A 22,026-nucleotide genomic window follows, 5' to 3' on the forward strand; every position below is an offset into this window, starting at 1 on the left:
CCACAGACAACCTCTGCATGAACATCAAGAACTTCAACCAATGGATCAACACTGAGCAACTTCCTTGCACTCATCAAACACAAGAAGCATAGTTGATCAAACAAGCTGCCCAGCTGGTACACAGAAGACTTCTGAGACACCAAACAACACTGTAAACAGCTGGAAAGAAATAGGAGAAAGAGCCACAACACCACTGACTGAACTACCTACAAGGCTGAACTCAGATGCGATCACCCTCAAATAAAAGACACTAAGAAAAAAACACTAGTTGACTGTATCAAAAGAAGCTCCAACAACTGCAAAGAGGTCCTCTTTATTGAAAAGTATTTCACCTCTTCCTCTGAAATGATGATGGTAGTGGGGTGTGGTGTTTTGTGCGTGGATGTTGTGTGGGTGATGGTGTTGTGTGCCTCTGTGTTGTCTATTGCTGTGCTCTCTGTCTGTCGCCTTCGTCTCTGATTTTTGGTCGTAGGGGTTTGTGGGTGATGTGGGTGTGTGTTTTATATTGTGTTGGGTGTGTGGGAGTGGTGTGTGTATGTGTATCAGGTGTGTGTATTTGGAATTGTCCTATGTGGCGGTGTTTTGGAGATGTGTGTGTATTTTGAGCGCGGCGGTGTGTACCACCAATGGAATACCGCGGTTGAAAGACCACTGCGTGGATTCGTGGGTCGTGATAGCATGGGCGTGTTTCTGTTGCCGTGACGGTGGAGGTTTTGTTATCGCCAGTTTATCACTGACCTTTGGTGTGGCGGACTTGTGTGGGTGTCTGAATTTTGGCGGATTCCGAGATGTGGGTCATAATAGCTGTGGCGGAATTCCGCGGCGGTGTATTGGCGGTCTTCTGCACGGCGGTAAGTGGCTTTTACCGCCAGGGTTGTAATGACCCCCGATGTCTTTTAAATTTTTGGAGACCTCTCCCTAAGCATCGAGATGTCTTGGTGGAGCTTGCCAAATAGGTCTTTATGAAGGGTCTGGTCAGGTGTGTTCTTCCCATGGTGGCAAGGAGCTCTGCAGGAAGGACACTCTGCTCTCTCCCCTCTTAGTGCTTTATTCACTGTGTCTCTCTACATTCCTTGTGGTTGCCTTAGTGAGCATGTCTTTGAGGGTTAATTATTTTCTGGATATGAGTCATTGGGTTAGTGCGGTCTCCAGGGCCCAGAGCGCCAAAGAGTTCACCCCACACCTCTCCCATTTGGAGGTTCTGCCTAGGAGGTAGGAAAGTTGCTAAGTCTCAGACGGTCATTGGTTGATGGTAATTCAGACACTCACTGTATCTGCCAACAGGTAGCCTATTTATTGGCAGACGGGACTGTTGGCAGGATCATTGCTCTCCAGGCCCAGACTCAGAACCAGTTTTATTTCATACTCTGGGACTGGCAGGGTGACCTCCTTCGGGTCAGCAATGTCCTTCCAGTACAGACCTATAGCTTCTAGCACAGTCCAGGTGGTATGGGGAAGTCGGCCCACTGCACCGGGGGTGATGGTATATGCAATCTCTTTGCACAACTTTATCAGCATGGAGAGGATGATCTACCAGCTCCTGGGGCATTGGATGGCCCCCTTCTGGCCGACAGAGTCCTTAAAGATTTTATCAGGACCTCTCTAAGAGGGTAAGGTGACTGCATAACTGCTGCAGCATAACTTCTTCTGGCACAGAGCTCTATACTCCTCCGAGGGGCAGGTCACCAGTCGCCACTTTCACCACTCTATGCATTTGCTTTAAATGTAAAACAAAATAAAAAGCTACCTTGATAGCTTAGTTTCAATTAAAAATATAATAATTTTGAGTATAATAAAGAAAAAAAATATCTCTCTGAAGTTTATGTTACAATATTTGTACCTAAAATACAATTTATACTGTTTATTATGTATTAAAATTATTAAACATAATGTATAGAATTAAATATGAATATTTTAGGAATTTCTCTTATAAATTACTGCTACATTGATTGTTAAATTTTAAAAAGATAAATACAATATTTTAAAATAAAACAAATATAATTATAGATAATTTCATAACATTATATATATTTGCTTTATATTTTGAATAGTGTAAACAATTACACTTATTTTAACAAGATTTCCTATGGGGGTTTATTTTAAGTTCTTACGTCCATTATTTTCTAAGGGATGGTTGTGTAATGTCAGTGAAAGGCCATTTGTGGTGCTAGACTTACTCTAGCTCCCAGGTTACAACATTGTTGTGTCCTTTTTGCTGTGGTAACTATAGAAGTGCAATTAGAGAAAACCAATGGGCTTACCCTTTTATGAGCGGGCATTTGACCCCCAAAAAACTCCTCCTTAATCCTCTCTAAACTCTTCTTTACTCCTCCCTTACCCCCTCCCATGTATTTATAAGTATACCTTCTTTTCCAGCCAATGTCCTCTATCCATTTCCCAGTTACTGCTAAAATGTGTACTTCATGTGTAGAAATCTCAGCAGTCAGGACTGAAATGTCCACACATAAAAGATTGGAGAGGCAGAGGCATAACCTCCACATGTATGTATTTGAATAGCATTTAGTAGTACATTTGTAGTGCTTTCTAAGAAATATTCATGTACAGATAATTCAGTTTGCAAATGGGTTTCTGATTGTCAGAATCAGACCCAGTACAGAAGATCATTTTGAATCTGCCAGGTCTGATAGACAAGTAGCTTTACTCCATGGGAAGGTTGCCTGGAAGGAGTATGATTCAATTTAATCATAAAGGGCTGTAAGGGGTGGGCTTTTGGTGAAAATCAGAAGTAGGGAGGCATAATTTAAAAAAGGGTTCCCATGCACAAATCCTGGAAAGTTGCTAAAGAAGTTATTTTGGGATAGATTTGTAAGATAGATCACAAGAATTAGATCACATTATTGAGAAAGAAAGCAGACAGAGATTGTTACAGTGATTTGTTTAGGGAATTCAGTCAATTGCACAAAAGTCAACTTTGTAAAATACATCACTCTACCCCAATATGCTACATGGATCTCAGATGATGTTAGAGAATTCCTATGTACCTGAGGAAGTACTGAGTAGTAAGCATGCTCACCCTTCAAAATCCAACTATGCTATGTTATGTTGATTTGTATAGTGCACTAATCACATGGAAGGACATCTAGGGCATTGGACAGATGTGTAGGTGTGTGCCCCCCAAGGTGCTTCTATGAAGAGCCAGGTCTTCAGCTTCTTGTGGAACTCAAATAGTTAGGAGGAGGCTCTGATGTGTTGAAGGAGGTCATCCCGTGTCTTGGGTGCAATGTAAAAGGAACGACCTCCAGTTTTGCGTTTGCAGATGTGGGGAATGTGTGGGAATGAGACAGAGCATACAATTCTGGTGGGTTTGTGAAAGTGTATGTGGCTGTTCAGGTATTCTGGTCCTGTGTTGTGGACAGCTCTGCATGTATGTGTGAGAAATTTGAATTGCCTGTGCTTGTGAAAGGGGAGTCAATGAATCTAGCTGAGGTGAACTGCGATGTAGGTGTGTTGTGGTGTGGGAAGTCAAATATGAGTCTTGCAGCCATGTTCTGGATAGTCTGGAGTCTGTGTAGGAGCTGTTTGGTGGTCCCTGAGTAGAGAGGTGCCGTAGTTCATCCTGTTGGTGATAAAAGCTTGCGTGACGGCCCATGTGGTATTCTGAGGCAAACATTTGGAGATCTTTTGCAGGATACATAGAATTTGGAAACTAGGGGGATTACTGTGTTGACTGGAACAGTCATGTTGAGTTTGTTGTCTTGGATTATCACTGGACTTCTGGCATGGTCTATTGGTGTGGATTTTAATCCTAGTGCCGACGGCCACCAGTGGGAGTCCCATGGGGAGCTCTTGTTGTCAAAGACCAGTACTTTCATCTTGTCAGAGGTGAGGATCAAGTAGTTGATTTGCACTTGGTTTGCTACCGTTGTCCTGCAGTTGGTGAACTTGGCTCTGGTGGTGGTGGTTGTCTTGTCCATCAAGGACAGGATAAGTTGCATGTCATCAATGTAGGAGATGACAGTGATGTCTTGTGATCAGAAGTTGTGGCGAGCAGTGTCATGTACATGTTGAAAAGTGTGGGGTTGAGGTATGATCACTGTGGAACTCAGCATGTCAGTTTCTTGGTCTCTGATGTCAAGGGCGGCAGCCTGACCCACTGGGCTCCTCCCGTGAGGAAGGAACAGATCCATTTGAGAGTGAATTTTGTATGCAGATTTCATGCAGTCTTATGATGAGAGTGTTATTGGAGACAGTGTCAAAGGCAGGAGAGAGGTCAAGCAGGATGAGGGCAGCAGTTTCTCCTCTGTACAGGATGATTCAAATGTCAATGGTGGTTGTGATGAGTGCTGTTTTAGTGCTGTGGTTCTTTCTGAATCCTGATTGAGTATTGTCTAGAAGATGGGGAATTGCTTGTTCATGGCCTTCTCAGTCACTTTGGCTTGATAGGGGAGCAGGGAGATGGGTAAAAAAATTGCTCAGTTAATTCTGGTCAGCTGTGGGCTTCTCTTCTTGAGGAGGGCATTGATTTCTGCAAGTTTTCATTCATCCAAGAAAGTGGCAGATGTGCTGAAGGTGTTGATGATGAGGGTGTGGGTAGTGTTGCTAGGTAATGGTAGGAGGCTGTAGATGTGGTGGGGGCATGGATCCATTGGGGCCCTGAAAGGATGGTCTGTATGACTGCCGCTGTGTTGTATTGTATTGTGAGGGGTGTCTATTTGGTCAGGTGGCTATCTTGATTGGTGGTGGGTAGGTCCTGCTCCTGCAGAAAAGGCACCTGGCGTCGCAAAGCAAGATTGTGAAGCATAGAGCAGGCGATGATGATCTGGCAAATCTTCCTTGGTGAGTAGAATAGGGGACCACCTGTCATATGCAGGCACCTGAACCTGGACTTCAGGAGGCCAAAGGTGCGTTCGATCACCCTCCTAGTCCGCCCATGGGCCTCATTGTAGCGTTCCTCTGCCCTGGTCCTGGGATTCCTCACTGGGGTCAGTAGCCATGACAGGTTGGGGTAACCAGAGTCCCCTAATAGCCACATCCGGTGCCTCTGGAGTTAACTCATCACATAAGGGATGCTGCTATTCCGCAAGATGTAGGCGTCATGCACTGAGCCAGGGTACATAGCATTTACCTGCAAGATGTACTGGTCTGCCAAACATACCATCTGTACATTCATCGAATGATAACTCTTCCGGTTCCTGTACACCTGTTCACTCCTGCGGTGGGACCAGAGCTACATGTGTCCCATCAATGGCACCTATGATGTTAGGGACATGTCCAAGGGCTTAGAAGTCACCTTTAACTGTAGCCAAATCCTCCACCTGAGGGAAAACGATGTAGCTCCTCATGTGTTTCAGCAGGGCAGACAACACTCTGGACAACACATTGGAAAACATGGGCTGGGACATCCCTGATGCCATGGCCACTGTTGTTTGAAATGACCCACTTGCTAGGAAATGGAGCACTGATAGCACTTGAGGGGGGATTCCTGTGGGATGGCGGATTGATGACATGAGGTCTGGCTCCAACTGAGTACACAGTTCCTGGATTGTGGCACGGTCAAACCTGTAGGTGATGATTAAATGTCGCTCCTCCATTGTCAACAGGTCCACCAGCGGTCAGTACACCGGAGGATTCCGCCATCTCCTCACATGTCCCAGCTGACGGTGCCTAGAAAGGACAACAGCGACCACAGAGTCAACCAATTCAGAGGTATGTACCCACAGCTACACAGAACACGACACAAAATACAAAAAAATTCTGTATGTGTGTTGACTCCAGGCCTAGGTATGTGTGACGCAGTTGAAAATGAAGCCATGTGGGCCCCTGAAATGTCGGATGCCTGACCTCTAAAGTGGGACAATGGGATGTGAGGTAACTGTGCTGGCGTTGTACACCGTCGCGGTAGGCGGTCGTAGACCGCGGTGCAATGCTGCATTGGTTAACATTGGACCCTATGGGTCCCAGGAGCCAATGACGAAGTGCGCCGGCGGTGATGATACGCACCGCCGCGGACGTCACCGCCGCGGACGAGACCGCCATTTTCTATCTGTTCAATCACTCGATACCTGATCTTCGACAGGAGAGGACCTACACTGCAAGGGCTGCTGTGACCTCGGTCTGGAAGAGACAATGGCACATGCATCTGGGGAAAGGGCCCCTGCCTTCACTTCACAGGAGTTGGAGAAGCTCGTGGACGGTGTCCTCCCCCAGTACACGCTACTCTACGGTCCTCCAGACCAACAGTTGAGTACATAGGGTGCAAGTTGTATGGGCTATGCCTGGGTGGAGAGGGCTGGATGTAAGTAGGAAGGGGGCAGAGTTCTGCGAGCATAAAGGAGTGTGAATGTATGTGCCACATGGCAAGGGCAGGGATGTGGGCCACTCACTTCGACGGTGCAGTTGGTAATGACTTCTCTTCTTCCCCTATACATGTCATGTAGGTTAGCGCCCACCAGAAGAAGGATATTTGGCTTCCCATCGCCAAGGACGTCCGGACCCTGGGGGTCCACCAGAGACGGAGCACCCACTGCCGTAAAAGATGGGAGGACATTCGCCGCTGGAGCAAGAAGACGGCGGAGGCTCAGCTGGGGATGGCCTCCCAATGTGGGAGGGGTGTCCGTCGCACCATGACCCCCCTGATGTTCCGGATCCTGGCGGTGGCCTACCCTGAGTTGGATGGGAGCATGAGGGCATCACAGCAGACACAAGGGGGTGAGTACACTCACATTCACATGACTTTGCGCGCAGTGGAGGGGTCTTGGTGGGGTAGGAGGGCTGTGGGTTTCCCTAGGCCAGGGCGAGTTCCGTAGGCTAGGCCCCTCCGTAATGCAGGCCATGTGGCACTCCATCCCACCTCTGTAGAGTGCCAAGTACAGGTATACATGCCCCTGTGTCATCTATTTGTGTAGATGTCTATCATAGCCATGTAGGCCATATCCCAGGAACTGCATCTGTAGAGCCCAGGAGTGCGGCGTAGTGCAGGGGTTGCTGTGTCTGTATTGTCTGCCAACGGTAGCGGTAAGCCATGCGCTCAACCTGTCTTTCTTCTGTTTCCCCACCCCTTTTTGTGCTCTCCCTATTCTCTTGTGCATCAGCATCATCAGGCGGAGTTACAGCGGCACCAGAGCACGAGGGGGCTGCATCCCACATGGCCATGGTGGGCCACACCATGGACTCTGAATACACCAATGGGACGGAGGGTGAGGGGAGCTTCACGGCAGTCACCGGATCAGCAACCAGCGACACGGACTCGTCCTCCGATGGGAGCTCCCTTGTGGTGGCGGCAAAATCTGTGCCCCCCACTCCTACAGGTACAGCCGCCACCCCCCTACCAGCACCGCCCTCCCAGCAGCCCCTCAGCATTCGCCCCGTGCCCGCTCATCCAGGAGGGTGGGCTTCACCTTCGCCCCAGGCACCTCAGCCCCTGCCCCTGTCACCCCTGCTGCCCTCAGTGTGGAGGCCATTGACCTCCTCAGGTCACTCACTGTTGGGCAGTCTACCATTGTGAATTCCATCCAGGGTGTAGAAAGGGAGTTGCAACACACTAATGCATTCTTGGAGGGCATTCATTCTGGTCAGGCTGCCCATCATCAAACCCTGCAATCTCTGGCCTCAGCACTGATGGCAGCCATTGTCCCTGTGTCTAGCCTCCCCCCTCCAACTTCCTCCACCCAGACCCAATCCCCTGTACCTCAGCCTATCCCAGGCACACCATCAGACCAGCCTGTACACACGTCAACACACAAGGGCAGCTCAGGCAAACATAGGCACCACACATCCCACAGGCACTCACACAAGCATCACCCACATGCAGACACAGCAACATCCACTTCCTCCACTGTGTCCCCCTCCTCGTCGTCTCCCTCCTCCCTCCCAGTGTCGTCTACACTCTCACCTGCATGCACTACCACTACAGCCACTAGGACTCGCACCAGAACACCCAGCACCACACCCGCTCACCTGCACTCACCACCCCCACTACCATCTACACGTCCCCTGTGTGCTCTCCCAGTGTGTCTGTGACGCCCCCTTCCAAAGTACACAAACGCGGGCACACACACACCCAACATCCATCCACCTGACAACAGCCTCCAGAACATGCACCTGCACCCAAATCACCTAAAGTTACACCTCCTACAACCACCTCGTCTTCCTCCACTCCTAGACCCCCTCCAGCTACCCGTCCCAGTGTTCGTCAGAAAGTTTTCCTGAGCAACGTTGACCTCTTTCCCACCCCCCCCTCCAATTCATAGGTCCCATAGTAGCACCTCAGCCCAAAAAAGTCCAGTACCAGTGGTGCCTGTTAATGGTATGTGGAGTGCATCGGGCACCAGGGCAGCCAGTGTGACACGGAGCCAAAGCACTGCCAGTCCACCACCTGTGAAGCACCAGAAGTTAGACAGTGCCCGACGGGAGAGGGTGAAGACTCCTGCAGGCAAAGCCGCTCACAAGGGTCCCAGGGGGAGTGCCGAGTCAGCTGTGACTCCTCCCAAGGTGGGGAAGGGGCAGAAGAAGTCGCCAAAGTCTGGGAAGAGCAGCACGGCGGAGAAGGCTGCCATCCTCCCCGCTGCCCAGGACACCACCGCCAGCCCCATCGTCACTGGTCAGGAGACCACCGTCAGAGTCCTGCCCAGGAGGGCAGCACAATCGTCACTGGTCCGGAGACCACCGCCAGAGTCAGTGCCCAGGAGGGCAGCACAATCGTCACTGGTCAGGAGACCACCGCCAGAGTCAGTGCCCAGGAGGGCAGCACAATTGTCACTGGTCCGGAGACCACCGCCAGAGTCAGTGCCCAGGAGGGCAGTACAATCGTCACTGGTCAGGAGACCACCGCCAGAGTCAGTGCCCAGGAGGGCGCCCAGGAGGGCAGCACAATCGTCACTGGTCAGGAGACCACCGCCAGAGTCAGTGCCCAGGAGGGCAGCACAATCGTCACTGGTCCGGAGACCACCGCCAGAGTCAGTGCCCAGGAGGGCAGCACAATCGTCACTGGTCAGGAGACCATCGCCAGAGTCAGTGCCCAGGAGGGACCCGGCAGCCACAGCCCCGCTGGGCAATGAGGGACCGCCATGGCACACACCGCTGCACAGGTCACAGACAGCAAAGTCAAGCACCGCTGAACAGGGCAAAGACCGCCATGGCAAGCACCGCTGAACATGGAAAGCACCGCTGAACAGGGCAAAGACCGCTTAACAGGGCAAAGACCGCCATGGCAAGCACCACTGAACATGGCAAGCACCGCTGAACAGGGCAAAGACCGCTTAACAGGGCAAAGACCGCCATGGCAAGCACCGCTGAACATGGCAAGCACCGCTGAACAGGGCAAGCCCCGCTGAACAGGGCAAGCACCGCCAACTCAAGCATCGTTAGCCCATGTGCGGCAGAGGTGTAGTGTGGTTAGTTTTACGTATCCTTTGCGCATTAGCTTCAGGCTCTAGGCCTTTGTGCACTTTGCCCTGGATGTATTTTATTCATTTGCTTGCAGCTTAGAGCCTCTGTGCACTTTGCTCTAAATACTTTTTTATTAGGCTTCGTACTGTTATTTTTCAAATAGCCACTTCTACGGTCTTGTTTTATATTCATATCACACTGTTTAGCCTACTTCAGCACTGGAGTTCTCCATAACACATTCTTGTTCACTCTGTGCTTCAGTCAAGGATACAGTCTGGTACATTACCGATAGACGTGGTAGGAGTTTAGTCTTTGGCATTCCTGCGTAATGACATTTTGTGATCACGTATAAAAACACTTCCTTGTCCCAACATAGGAGGAGGGAGATTCCGACCAGGGAACCACAACTAGACGCTGACTGCCTCGTTGCAGATGCTGAAACAGATCACAGGTCTTTGCTCAGGTATGAGGGTTGATGTCTTGCCAGGGAATCTGAAATGCAAGTTAGAAGCTTAACATGCTGTGCTCGAAATAGAACTAGCTGAGAGAGAGAGTAGAAATTGTTAAACACCATGATAGCGTTATTCTTATGTTTCACTCTCCTAGTGACTATTTCAATCCTACTGTGTTGTATGGTTCTGGTTATTGCTGCTCACGCCTTATTATCTAAAATGCAGTCGTTTTATTAAAAACATTATATAAAACTTATACTGCCTTTGTCATTTGTATATGAGATCATACTATAAATGAGAGAGTTGGTTTGGATCTGAGTGACCACGACTTCCCTGAGAAGTTCCAAAGATGTCATGCGCTCGGCTGCCCAATCATCTCCTCCCTGTGGGAGAAATGAGGCACTGCTAGTTGGCCGGAGCAAAAACCGGATTTAGGGTGACAGAGTTCCTTACATGAGGGACAGACTCAGTCCCCCACACCATGATCGATCCTGCTGCCTAGAAATCCAGTAGTCTCATTTAGGATAATGAGAGCCCACGCGACATGGCGCCGCCAACGATTGGTCTGGCTCTAATTTTTAGGTCTGGCTGACTCTCTCGGTCTCATATATATATTGACTCCTCGGTTCCGTAAGCGGAGACGTCCGTGGGGCTGAGGATTTCCGCCACCATGGGATAGGTACATCCTATTACTTAGTGGTTGGTTGTTCAAGCTTGAACTTTGAAAGGAAAACCCCGATATTGGTGGGCCTTCTCTGACCTAGTGCTGTTTTTACAAATGGCAAATCCTAATGTAGTGAATATAGCGCTTAATATGCGACAACCGCTCACAGGACATCTGATAGCACATGGACTGACGGTCCAGGGGGGTCCGGTCACTTTTGTGGTGGACGCCCATGCAGCCTATGGAACAGAACTTTTTTATTCTTGGGTCGTGTTTCCAGCAGTAGATGGGGGTACAAACAATTTTCACGAATACACTGTTGCGAATGTCCCTGGACAATACAGGGCTTATGCATACTTAGAGATACCTTTATCTTATCAAGAACACCATAATTGGCTTAATGGCGCCCTCCCACACACAGTAGCACCGTTTAGGTTAGGTCCCTTAAGTAATGAAGGTCCTACCTGGCCTTTATTGGCTACATACACACCATATCCTGCGGTTGCTAATCTGGTAGTGGCTGACGTGCGTCGTTTATATATGGATTTGGCAGCTACATACAGAAGACTGGTTCAGTTTGTAATGCAGGCATTAAATACTAATGCAGCACGTGCTGCTCCGGCACACCCACAAGCTGTGGTTCCGGGTATTAATCCAGTTATGGGTAAAGTACCGGCTAGACGGGAGGAAACTCCATTTTGGCTGGCGCAAAAAATGTATACGCTGGAAGCAGTATTTCCCCATACGGGACCTCAGGATAAACATAGAATATTGACGATGTGTTTGCCGTATGGGATGGTTCCTCCGGTGGACCTTTGTAATACTTGGGGCACGGTATTTGCCGCGCTCTACACTACGGCACACGGTACACCGACATTAGCTAATTTACCGGAGGTGCTTAAACAAATTCAAGATGAATATGGGGCTGCCCCTGCCTTGGATTTGGGCATGCAGTTGATGGGCAATTTTGCCGCGGTTCTTCTATTATTTTGAGTAATCTCAAGGGAGAGGCAGTAGCACTAGCAGTGTGAATGCGTCTTCGGGACGTTCCGCAGATTACTCAAGAGCGGGAACTCCCAAGAATAATTGCAGAAACATAGTCTAGTATTGGTTGCAATGGCCTAGGGGCTAGACCACAAAAACCCCAATTACAGGGTAAAAATAATAAAGACAATGCTAAACAACAGCAACCTGAGGGTACTAAAAAGCGCTGGGAAAAGAAACAACAGCAAACACCTAAGAAAGATGGGGGGCAGTCTCCGCAACCGGAGACCCCACAGAATAGGTATAATCTCAGGAATAGGGATAATTTGAAGACGCCTGATAGATATCAAAATACTGATACACGCCAATCTCGTTCCTTTCAGGACTCCTCGGACAAGAGAAGTGATAGAGGTGGGCGGTCAGAGTGGAGAACTGAGTACGTGAAACCGAGACAGGAATCACAACGCTCAACGGAGGTTTCTATTAAACAGGAAGAGAAACCACTCCAACAAAAACAACAACTTAAAAAGAAGAAAGTGGCAGCAGTCTCAGTTAGACATGCCGCTCAAGAAGAAAGTTCTCTTGACGAACAAGACATGGGCGTTGGCACTGTTAGACAGCGCGGCAGAGGTCACAATAGTTCGCCGGAGTCTTCTAGAGCATCTAGAGGTGAAAGCAACTGATGACTTCATACAAGTCGAAACGGCAGATATGCGAGTCTCTGATCCTGATAGAGTATATAAAGTAACTCTGCAATTAGAAGGGGACATTGACCGCATTGTACATGCCATCTTTTGGGACCATGTGGTAAAATCATATGACGTTCTACTGGCCGAACAAGATTGGCCGCCTGACTTTGTACTCAACTGTCCGGTTGGGGAAGAGGTTATAACACCTTCCTTCTCACCACTTGTTCCGAGAGAACTAGCGAAGTCCTATAGTAAAACATGGGCTCTAGCACAAGCCCCCGCCCTATATAGAAATAACGTGGGGTGGGATAGGCAATCACCTTATCATGTAATTCCAATAAAGGGCGAACCTCAGCAGCAGCCGCAGTATCCTATCAAATTTGAGGCAAGGGCATCAGTTAGGAAAATTCTTACACAATTGGAGTACAAGGGTGTAATTGAACCCTGAGTCTCGCCGATGAATAATCCCTTATTTCCAGTTGCTAAACCGGACCATTCATATAGGATAGTGGTGGATTACAGACATTTAAATGGACATACACGCACATATGCAATACAGAATTCACACAGCGCAGCGCTTATGAATAATATAGTGCGTAAAAAATACAAAACAACATTAGAAATCTCGAATGGATTTTTCTGCCAGAATATAGCACCCGAGAGTCGGGACTATACCAGTTTCAGTGCGTTTGGCTCTCAAAAAAAGTTTTGTCGTTTGCCTCAGGGGTATAAGAATAGCCCAGGACTATTTTCGGCTCGTGTAACTGAAATTCTGCACGAGTTGGACCCTGAGGCGTTATCATATGTTGATGACATATATTTGACAGATGATGAGATTCTGCAACATCTAAAGCGTGTAGCACGCATTGTTGTGGGGTTTGCTGAAATTGGATATAAGTTTAATTTTAAGAAGTCAAAGATTGCCTTCCTCAGCATCATTTTCCTGGGATATGAGTTGTCGAATGAGGGCAAGAGCTTGGCGCCACATTTTTTGGAGAAATGTGCTCAATTGCAGCCTCCTGATATGGTTCGGAAGCTCCAGTCATTGTTGGGGTTTCTGAATTTTGGCAGAACTTACATTCCTGATTATGCTACGCGTATAAAACCTTTATACGAGTTGATTCAACCGAATTTTTCGAATAGATTTTGGACGATTGAGCATACACATATTTTTTGAGATTTGCAAACTGATCTCTTAGCAGTTCAACATTTACACACACGGGACAATAAAACGCATTTAGTCATCAGGGTGATACCTGGGGCTGTTGGGTTTACATATGTCACCTTTAATGAGGGTGAGACAGACCCGATCGCATACAAGTCCCACTTGTATTCTGCTGCAGAACAACGATTTGCACAAACTGAGAAAATACTCACTGCAGTACAGATGGCTGTTATTAAAGAAAGACCTCTTGCCCAGGGCCAACGCATTGTTGTCGTTTCCCCGATTCCAGCCTTAGAGGCTGTTACAAAAGCGAGTGTTCCTAATTCGAAAGCTTTACACCTGCGATGGATACAATAGGCTACGTCTTTGACAGCCACTGATGTAGATTACATATTTGACCCTAAGCTGCAGACTCAAGAATTTCTTCAATATGAAATGGAATACCCAGTTCCTGCTGGCACATTGTCTATTAACCAATATCAGGTGGTCATGTATACCGATGGCTCTGCGCAACCAGCGGTTGGGACTAAACAACAATATTCTGCTGCATGTGCGGTGGTGAGCGGCACTATGAAGGGGGAAGTGTTCTGCCCCCGACATACCTATACACAAACTTTGGGAGATTGTACGGCACAGCTGGCTGAGCTCAAAGCTTTATTGTTAGCATTGGAACACGCGTATCCGGCGACTTTGACCTTGCTGGTCTGTGACTCCTACTACTGTGTTCAGTCTTTCAATTAATATTTACACTATTGGAAGTTGAATGGGTTCAGAGATTCTAAAGGCAACACCATTAAACACAAATTGCTGTGGGGTAAGGTTGCGGATCTGAAAGAAACGCTTCCTAAAGTCCATGTTGTACATACACTTGGACACCAGCACGTTGGAATACACGTTGCTGGGAATACTTTGGCTGATGAAGTGGCGAAGTCGGCAGTGGCTGTCGCCACTGTGGCTGCAGTGACTCGTTCGAGTTCCAAACCAGACACAGAGATTTCGGCAGCCATACAAGCTACGCCTGATGGTACGCCATTTCCTAAAGGATTCCCTTCTAAATATAGTTACTGTTTGAGTAGTATGCTAAATGCTGTTGTTAAAATTCCAGGCGTTGGTGTACGTGAAATGCCCAATAAGGTTGAGAGACCTCGATTAATATCTGCAGCACATGAGGGGGCAGCATCTGCACATGCTGGTGTGGCTGCCACGATTTAACTTTTACAGGCTCGCTACTGGTGGCCTGGTCTCTATAAGGAGACAAAGCAGTATGTCCTTTGTTGTGACGTCTGTCAACAAATTACAGCTTCGACGGCTAGACGCCCGCAGCAGACGCCCCTTCTGATTTCAAATAAACCTTTACGGTGTGTGTACTTGGACCACTGTGGTCCGCTGACACCAGAGAGTGCATACAAATATATATTGGTTGCTGTAGATTCGTGCTCCAGATTTGTGTGGGTCTGGCCACAGCGCTCGGCTGACGCTCGAACTGTTATTAAAGATTTGCGCATTTTTGTCGATACATTTGCAGTTGCGGCTTTTTATTCGGACCAGGGCCCTGCTTTTGCCTCTAAGGCATTCAGGGACACCATGGCTTCGTTGGGGGTCCAACTCCAATTCTCGTCTCCATTTCATCCCGAGGGAAATTCTGTCGTGGAGCGTTTAAATTGTGATTTAAAGCAATCCTTAATGGCCAGAGTTATAGGTACGGGTAGTAGTTGGCTAGCCCACCTGTAAGGAGTACAGAGAGCACTTAATAACTTGCCTAGAAGGTCCCTGGGGGGGTCGTACTTCATATGAGTGCCTGTTTGGAACACGAATGTATGTTCCTGATCTAGATGGTCCTGGTGTGGAGGCGGCAGATACGCCCTTTGACATAAATGATTGTGTCACTGTTTTGCAGGATTTACAACGATTCCGTGAAGATAACTCTTCTGCAAGTGCTGCCTCCTCAGGAATTAAGGATGAGCCAGTAACGTCTACTGGTTGGATACCCAGGATTGGGGATCTAGTGCATGAAAAGGTTGCAGTAAGGAAAGAATTTGGTCCTTCTTATCGAGCACCAGTCCCTGTATTAGGGGTTAGCGGCACAAAAACTGTAATATTACCGCCGCTGCAAGGGGCCAAAGGAAATCGCTTTGTTTCCATTGATAATGTCAAGTTACAACATATGGCCGATTCTGCACAGCAGACCAAGAGGGACACCCAGTAGTTCCAGAATCCCTCTCGCTACTGGGGAAGAAGTCCCGCTGCAGGTGATTTGCACCAATGCTGTTTCCTCTCCGAGCTTGGGGAGGGTGGACGTTGATCTTACGATCGTTCCACAAACAACAATTAATTTGGAATCTTTTGATCAAGTCGCTGTATGTTCTGCTGATGTTTCTGAACATGTGGTTTACAGTGTGCCAAGGCGAGAGCCTCCATCTGCTTCTTTGTTCACAGTCGCACCTTTTGCAAGAACTGCCCCTGGCTGCTTCAACGACACTGATGATGCCGTGTCAGACTCCTCGTCCTCACTATCTTCAATCCGAGGTCCACGTAAGCTGCTGTGTTGGCTTAAACGCACATATTTTGTTTTTCCTTGGAACTATTTGTGGCTTTTTATGGCTGTAATGACTCTTTTTTTGTGGTTGGGATTTGTGGTTACTTTTTTTCTAGTAATACATGGTCATTTTCTTCCTGAATGATCTGAAATTGAGCACGTGGAGACAGTGTTAAAACCACATTTTTCGTCTCATATGGTTCAAAGAGACTTGTCCGATGTAAACATTTCTGCAATACCGATTCCGGATGGGATTGTGTGGGATAAAGTAATGTTTGATATATATGGTCCTACTGAGTTGATTCAAATACCGTATGTTCTCAAATTATCTATGAATGATATCGTTATACCAGGCATTGTTTCTGATGATTGGGATGTGAAGACAGTAGATTCTATGCTGACAGAATTGCAATATTATACTGTCTATGACGATGAAGATGCTTACCTATTTAGAGATAATCATGGTGACATGTTTTGCTACAACTATTATGGACACCACTATATTCATAAAGCTAGTAGCCCTAAGTCCATATTTGAATATGTGCAATGGGAACATTGCCCAACTCCTCCACAGGGGAGTTCGAAAACGTATTATGATAATTTTGCATATTTTTCTGGGCATAACCAACATAATGCTAAGTCTTACTATTTTAAAGTTACTCTGTGTGCTAATAAGCAGATGTTATTGACCGATACTAAATTGCTGTATTCTAATTTGTTTGTATCTAAACTTTCGGTTGAGGGGTATGAATATTGGTTTAAGACTGTTGACTTAAAAAGTGTCTGGGGAACGAAAAATTGGCAAATGCAAGGCAGGGACACATTAGTTAGGGCATGTATTATCCCTGTGCAGATGATTTTCCTCAATGACACAGTGCAACAGATTAGCTGTTTGGGCTTAGCAACGATTAGGGAGTTGAATTTGCCTGGTATACCTGTCCCTTCCAAATTGAACAAATGGCAGCGATATGTTAATGCCACATTTAGTGAGATTACACACTGGGTCCAGAATGGTACGCTTAACACTTTATTGGTACATCCGGGCGGGTGGTTATTATGGCCTGTAGACACTAATATGTGTCATCAACGTTTTGTCACCTCTTCAGGGGGGTTCAGGACTAGTAGGGCGGACCCTCGCTACATATCACCAGAACATGCTGATATCATAACTACATACAGCGTGGGAAAGCTTTGTCAGCAATGGTTAAAATCATCCACGCTGGATGCAGTTAAATCACATCTCACGTTGCTGTCTAATGATACGAACTTACAAGATTTTTTGTTAGGACCGAAGATGCCACGGAAGAAACATTTTTTTTATGAAGTATATAATGAGATTTGGAAGCTTTCACAACAAGAGGCAGCGGCCCGGTTGAGACAAATTGATCAGGAAAATCTGATACAGGCTTTGTCTGTTGTGGATAATGGGATACATACCCTTTCAGACCGTGTTTACACAATAGATAACATTGTTTCCTCTGCTATATACATTATTAAATCAGATATGTCTTCTTTATATCATGGGCAGAGTCAGACGCGGTCCATCATGCAGCTGGGTTGGACTCTACAGACCTTGAAGGCAGGTCGCGTCCCGTGACAGCACATTCGTGCCAGGGAGATATTTGTTTCCTTTAATTTGACTCGTCAACAACACCTGATGGCTAAAAAGGAAGCGACGTATGTCATGTTGAATATTGAAAAATTGGAGAAACTGCCTTTTAGGGTTGCTGAGATTCCGTCTGCTGAGTGGTTGATTCATGGGGTTATTAATCTGCCTATCTCCACTCTGCAATTTACTTCTTGTTTGAAACACATTCCGGTGGGTAGATACAAACGGTTGGGAGACAGTTACATACACGAGGTGTGGGAGCTTCCCTTTCTATACAGATGTATTAATGGTTTGAGGGAGGTTTTTCTTAGCGGTAGTGAATGCGAAACTTCTGTCAGCCATTCCATGGTTTGTAAACAGCTGTCCTTGCACGGGGCGTGTAACGCTTCGATTGCTAACTTAGCTTGTTATCTGAAGGGAGTTCCAGTCCCGGTTATTAAAAACACTTTCCAGGTGCTTTCTAACGGCAGTTACATTGTTCTTAACAGCGAACGCTGCTGTGGCATGCGTGCCGGAATAGTTTACGTGGACGTTGTCACCAAGGCCGTTACGTGCTGCGGGAATGTGTTGTTTCCCCCCACTCAAATTAGGGAGGTGGCAGACATCTGGCCTCATATTGCTACTTCCAAGGTAAATTTCGACAAGTTGAGTCGACTAAAGGATCTATTGTTTCAAAAGCATGTGGCCCTTACATCTGCTAGCGAGACCTACGCACTTCAGGTGGCAAGGTCATCAGCAGAGATACAGTCCCTTTTGAATACTAACTTTCCGAGTCACTTTGGTGAACTTGTCGGACGTATATTTAATGCATCCAGCACTACTGGAATTGCACATTTTTTCAAAGCCGTTGGTGTTGGTTTTGCTCACACCTTCTCTTCCATATTCGGTTTAATACCTTCGGCTATTCACTCTATTTTCGGAAGCATTTTTGGGGGTTTCCCGATTACTTTAGCTTTATTGGCTGGAGTCTTGCTATTGCTGCTGTTCTTCCACAATGGCTGTCCCGCAACGACGAGATCCCATATTGATGCTCCCGTCGACGCAGCTGTGTCGTGAATGCATAATGCAGCATTTTGGAGCAACACTCCTGGGACATTTGGAGTGTGACTGGTCTCTGACATTCCGGACGGTTTTGGATTGTGTGCAACCCGTGTTTCGGTGCCTCTGGTGCTCGTTTGAACATGCACTGACTCTCTGTCTCTCGCTGCAGTGCCCTCCAGTGGTCGATGCTGATCTGTTGATGTTCCCGATTAGGGCTCATTCCCAGACTTGTGCACTACGGTTGCGTTTGCTTCGCGAGGCAGTTTATAAGATTCCCTTCCTTGAGGAAGATGGTATTGTCTCATTCATAGGCCCTGCACGGGGTGCCGCCCTGGATGGTTTTGGGGCTTTGGAACACACCTGCTCCATGGTACTTTGTGGCGTGGATCTTCCGATATTGACATATATCGAAGTGGAGGAGCTCCTGCTTTCTATTGCTTCTGTCTGACAATTGGATTTTTTCTCCTCAAAAATTTACATTATATTGAATTTGGCTTTATCGTCACATGCTTCCCAAATTTATGACTTTGTTGTCCTCTGACCTTGTTGAAATATATATTTTTATGTATTGTTTATATCTGGGGCATACTTTTATATTATTGGAACCACTTGCTACCGACAAGGGGAGGGTCTAGTGTGGTTAGTTTTACGTATCCTTTGCGCATTAGCTTCAGGCTCTAGGCCTTTGTGCACTTTGCCCTGGATGTATTTTATTAATTTGCTTGCAGCTTAGAGCCTCTGTGCACTTTGCTCTAAATACTTTTTTATTAGGCTTCGTACTGTTATTTTTCAAATAGCCAGTTCTACGGTCTTGTTTTATATTCATATCACACTGTTTAGCCTACTTCAGCACTGGAGTTCTCCATAACACATTCTTGTTCACTCTGTACTTCAGTCAAGGATACAGTCTGGTACATTGCCGATAGACGTGGTAGGAGTTTAGTCTTTGGCATTCCTGCGTAGGGACATTTTGTGATCACGTATAAAAACACTTCCTTGTCCCAACATAGGAGGAGGGAGATTCCGACCAGGGAACCACAACTAGACGCTGACTGCCTCGTTGCAGATGCTGAAACAGATCACAGGCCTTTGCTCAGGTATGAAGGTTGATGTCTTCCCAGGGAATCTGAAATGCAAGTTAGAAGCTTAACATGCTGTGCTCGAAATGGAACTAGCTGAGAGAGAGAGTAGAAATTGTTAAACACCATGATAGCGTTATTCTTATGTTTCACTCTCCTAGTGACTATTTCAATCCTACTGTGTTGTATGGTTCTGGTTATTGCTGCTCACGCCTTATTATCTTAAATGCAGTTGTTTTTATTAAAAACATTATATAAAACTTATACTGCCTTTGTCATTTGTATATGAGATCATACTATAAATGAGAGAGTTGGTTTGGATCTGAGTGACCACGACTTCCCTGAGAAGTTCCAAAGATGTCATGCGCTCGGCTGCCCAATCATCTCTTCCCCGTGGGAGAAATGAGGCACTGCTAGTTGGCCGGAGCAAAAACCGGATTTAGGGTGACAGAGTTCCTTACACGTGGGTCAGACTCAGTCCCCCACACCGTGATCGATCCTGCTGCCTAGAAATCCAGTAGTCTCATTTAGGATAATGAGAGCCCACACAACAGGGGCAGTGACGGAACTGGGACCGTCACGGGGAGCGTGATGCACTGTGGGCACCAGTCACCCTCCAAAACCAATGTAGACTGTTATCCGCTTGTGAGACTGTGGCTTTGCACCACCCAGGATGAAACAGTGGGCAACCCACCCACTGTAAAGACTTGTGAGACTGTGGCTTTGCACTCCCCAGGATAAAACAGTGGGCAACCCACCCACTGCAAAGACTTGTGAGACTGTGGCTTTGCTCTCCCCAGGATAAAACAGTGGGCAACCCACCCACTGCAAAGACTTGTGAGACTGTGGCTTGCACTCCCCAGGATGAAACAGTGGGCAACCCACCCACTGCAAAGACTTGTGAGACTGTGGCTTTGCACTCCCCAGGATGAAACAGTGGGCAACCCACCCACTGCAAAGACTTGTGAGACTGTGGCTTTGCACTCCCCAGGACACATCAATGGGCATGGAGCCCCGTCGTGGATCTAGTGTGGTGCTGTCATCCGGCTGAGGTGCCCCCCCTTCCCTTCCCCCTGAGGTGCCTGTTGTATTTCTATCTGATGCCCAGTGTTCTCTCCATTTCTGGACAGGTATCGTGTGTGGGCCTCGCCCATGCATTTTGGGCCCAGTGGTCCACTGACATTGAAATGTGCATAAGTGCACTACTAATCGTGATGTATATATTTGGAATGTGTATATATTTATGTATATATGTGCTTACTGTATTTTGATACATTACAATGGTTGTACTTCATTTCCTTTTGTCTTTGCATTCTTTCGGGGGGTTGGGGGTTGTTCCTGTGATGTTTGGTTATGCATTGGTGTGTGTGTTGTAGTGTGCGAGGGTCGGGGTGGGGGTGGGGGTGTTGCGTGTGTGTTTCCCTGACTTTTGCCTCCCCCCTCCCCTATGTCGTAGGTGCAGTACTCACCGTTGTCTTCGGCGCCGCCGTTGCTGATGTACATAGAGGAGCAGGAACATAATCGCAGGGAGTATTTGGAGTTCCGGCTCCATGGTATCCTCCTACCTCGTGGAGTGTGTTCAGATGAGCGTTTTCCCATTGCCAAAGCTGTTTCCGCCGTGTTTTTATCCACGGAGAATCCGCCCCGGAAAAGGTGGCAGATTGGCCAGTTGTAATATTGTGGGCGGTACTTTGTCTCCCGCCTGTCTGTTGGCGGTGACCGCCGTGCTGCTTGTCTGTACCGCCGTGGCGGTCGGAGTGTTAAAGTGGCTGTCTATGTTGGCGGTTTCCGCCACGGTCATAATTCCCTTTTTTGTTCCACCGGCCTGTTTGCGGTATTTCCGCCGCTTTAACACCGTCCGCCAGGGTTGTAATGACCACCATCATCACAAAATGTGAGAATTTGGAGTCTCCACTCTGAAGGATATTAGTGATGTGCAAGAGAAGGAGCTGGATACATTTAGACCTATGAATTGGTGGATCTACGAGACCAAAGTATTACATTGCAGGAACATTTGCAAGATTTAGACCCCTGATCCAGAAGATCCAATAACCACATCTGGGGAACTCCTTGGGGAGGAGAAAAAGGGGATATTGAGATGTATGTGAATAACCTGTTCCCACCTGTCCTCACTGACCTGGCCATGGCAGATATACAGTAGTACTCAGAGGCGCAATAGGCCTGCACGCCTTGGAAACGCCTTACCGAATATCTTGACTTGCCTGCTCCATTTCTGCCAGAAAGAGGGCATCATGGAAGCAGTACATTACCTGAGGACAATTTAGTTTAAGGATGCTGTGATATGCCTCTTTCAGCATCTTGCAGTGGGAACCTTAAAACAGGCAACACTTTCTTACAGAGCAAAGCTGTGAAATATCATTTGGCACTCCCCATCAAACTGCTGTTCACCTAGAACAGTTAAGGCTTATGTGGTATTTTCCCTGTGCAAGACCTGACAA

The sequence above is a fragment of the Pleurodeles waltl genome, chromosome 10, assembly GCF_031143425.1.
Source record: "Pleurodeles waltl isolate 20211129_DDA chromosome 10, aPleWal1.hap1.20221129, whole genome shotgun sequence".
In the NCBI taxonomy this organism is placed as follows: Eukaryota; Metazoa; Chordata; class Amphibia; order Caudata; family Salamandridae; genus Pleurodeles; species Pleurodeles waltl.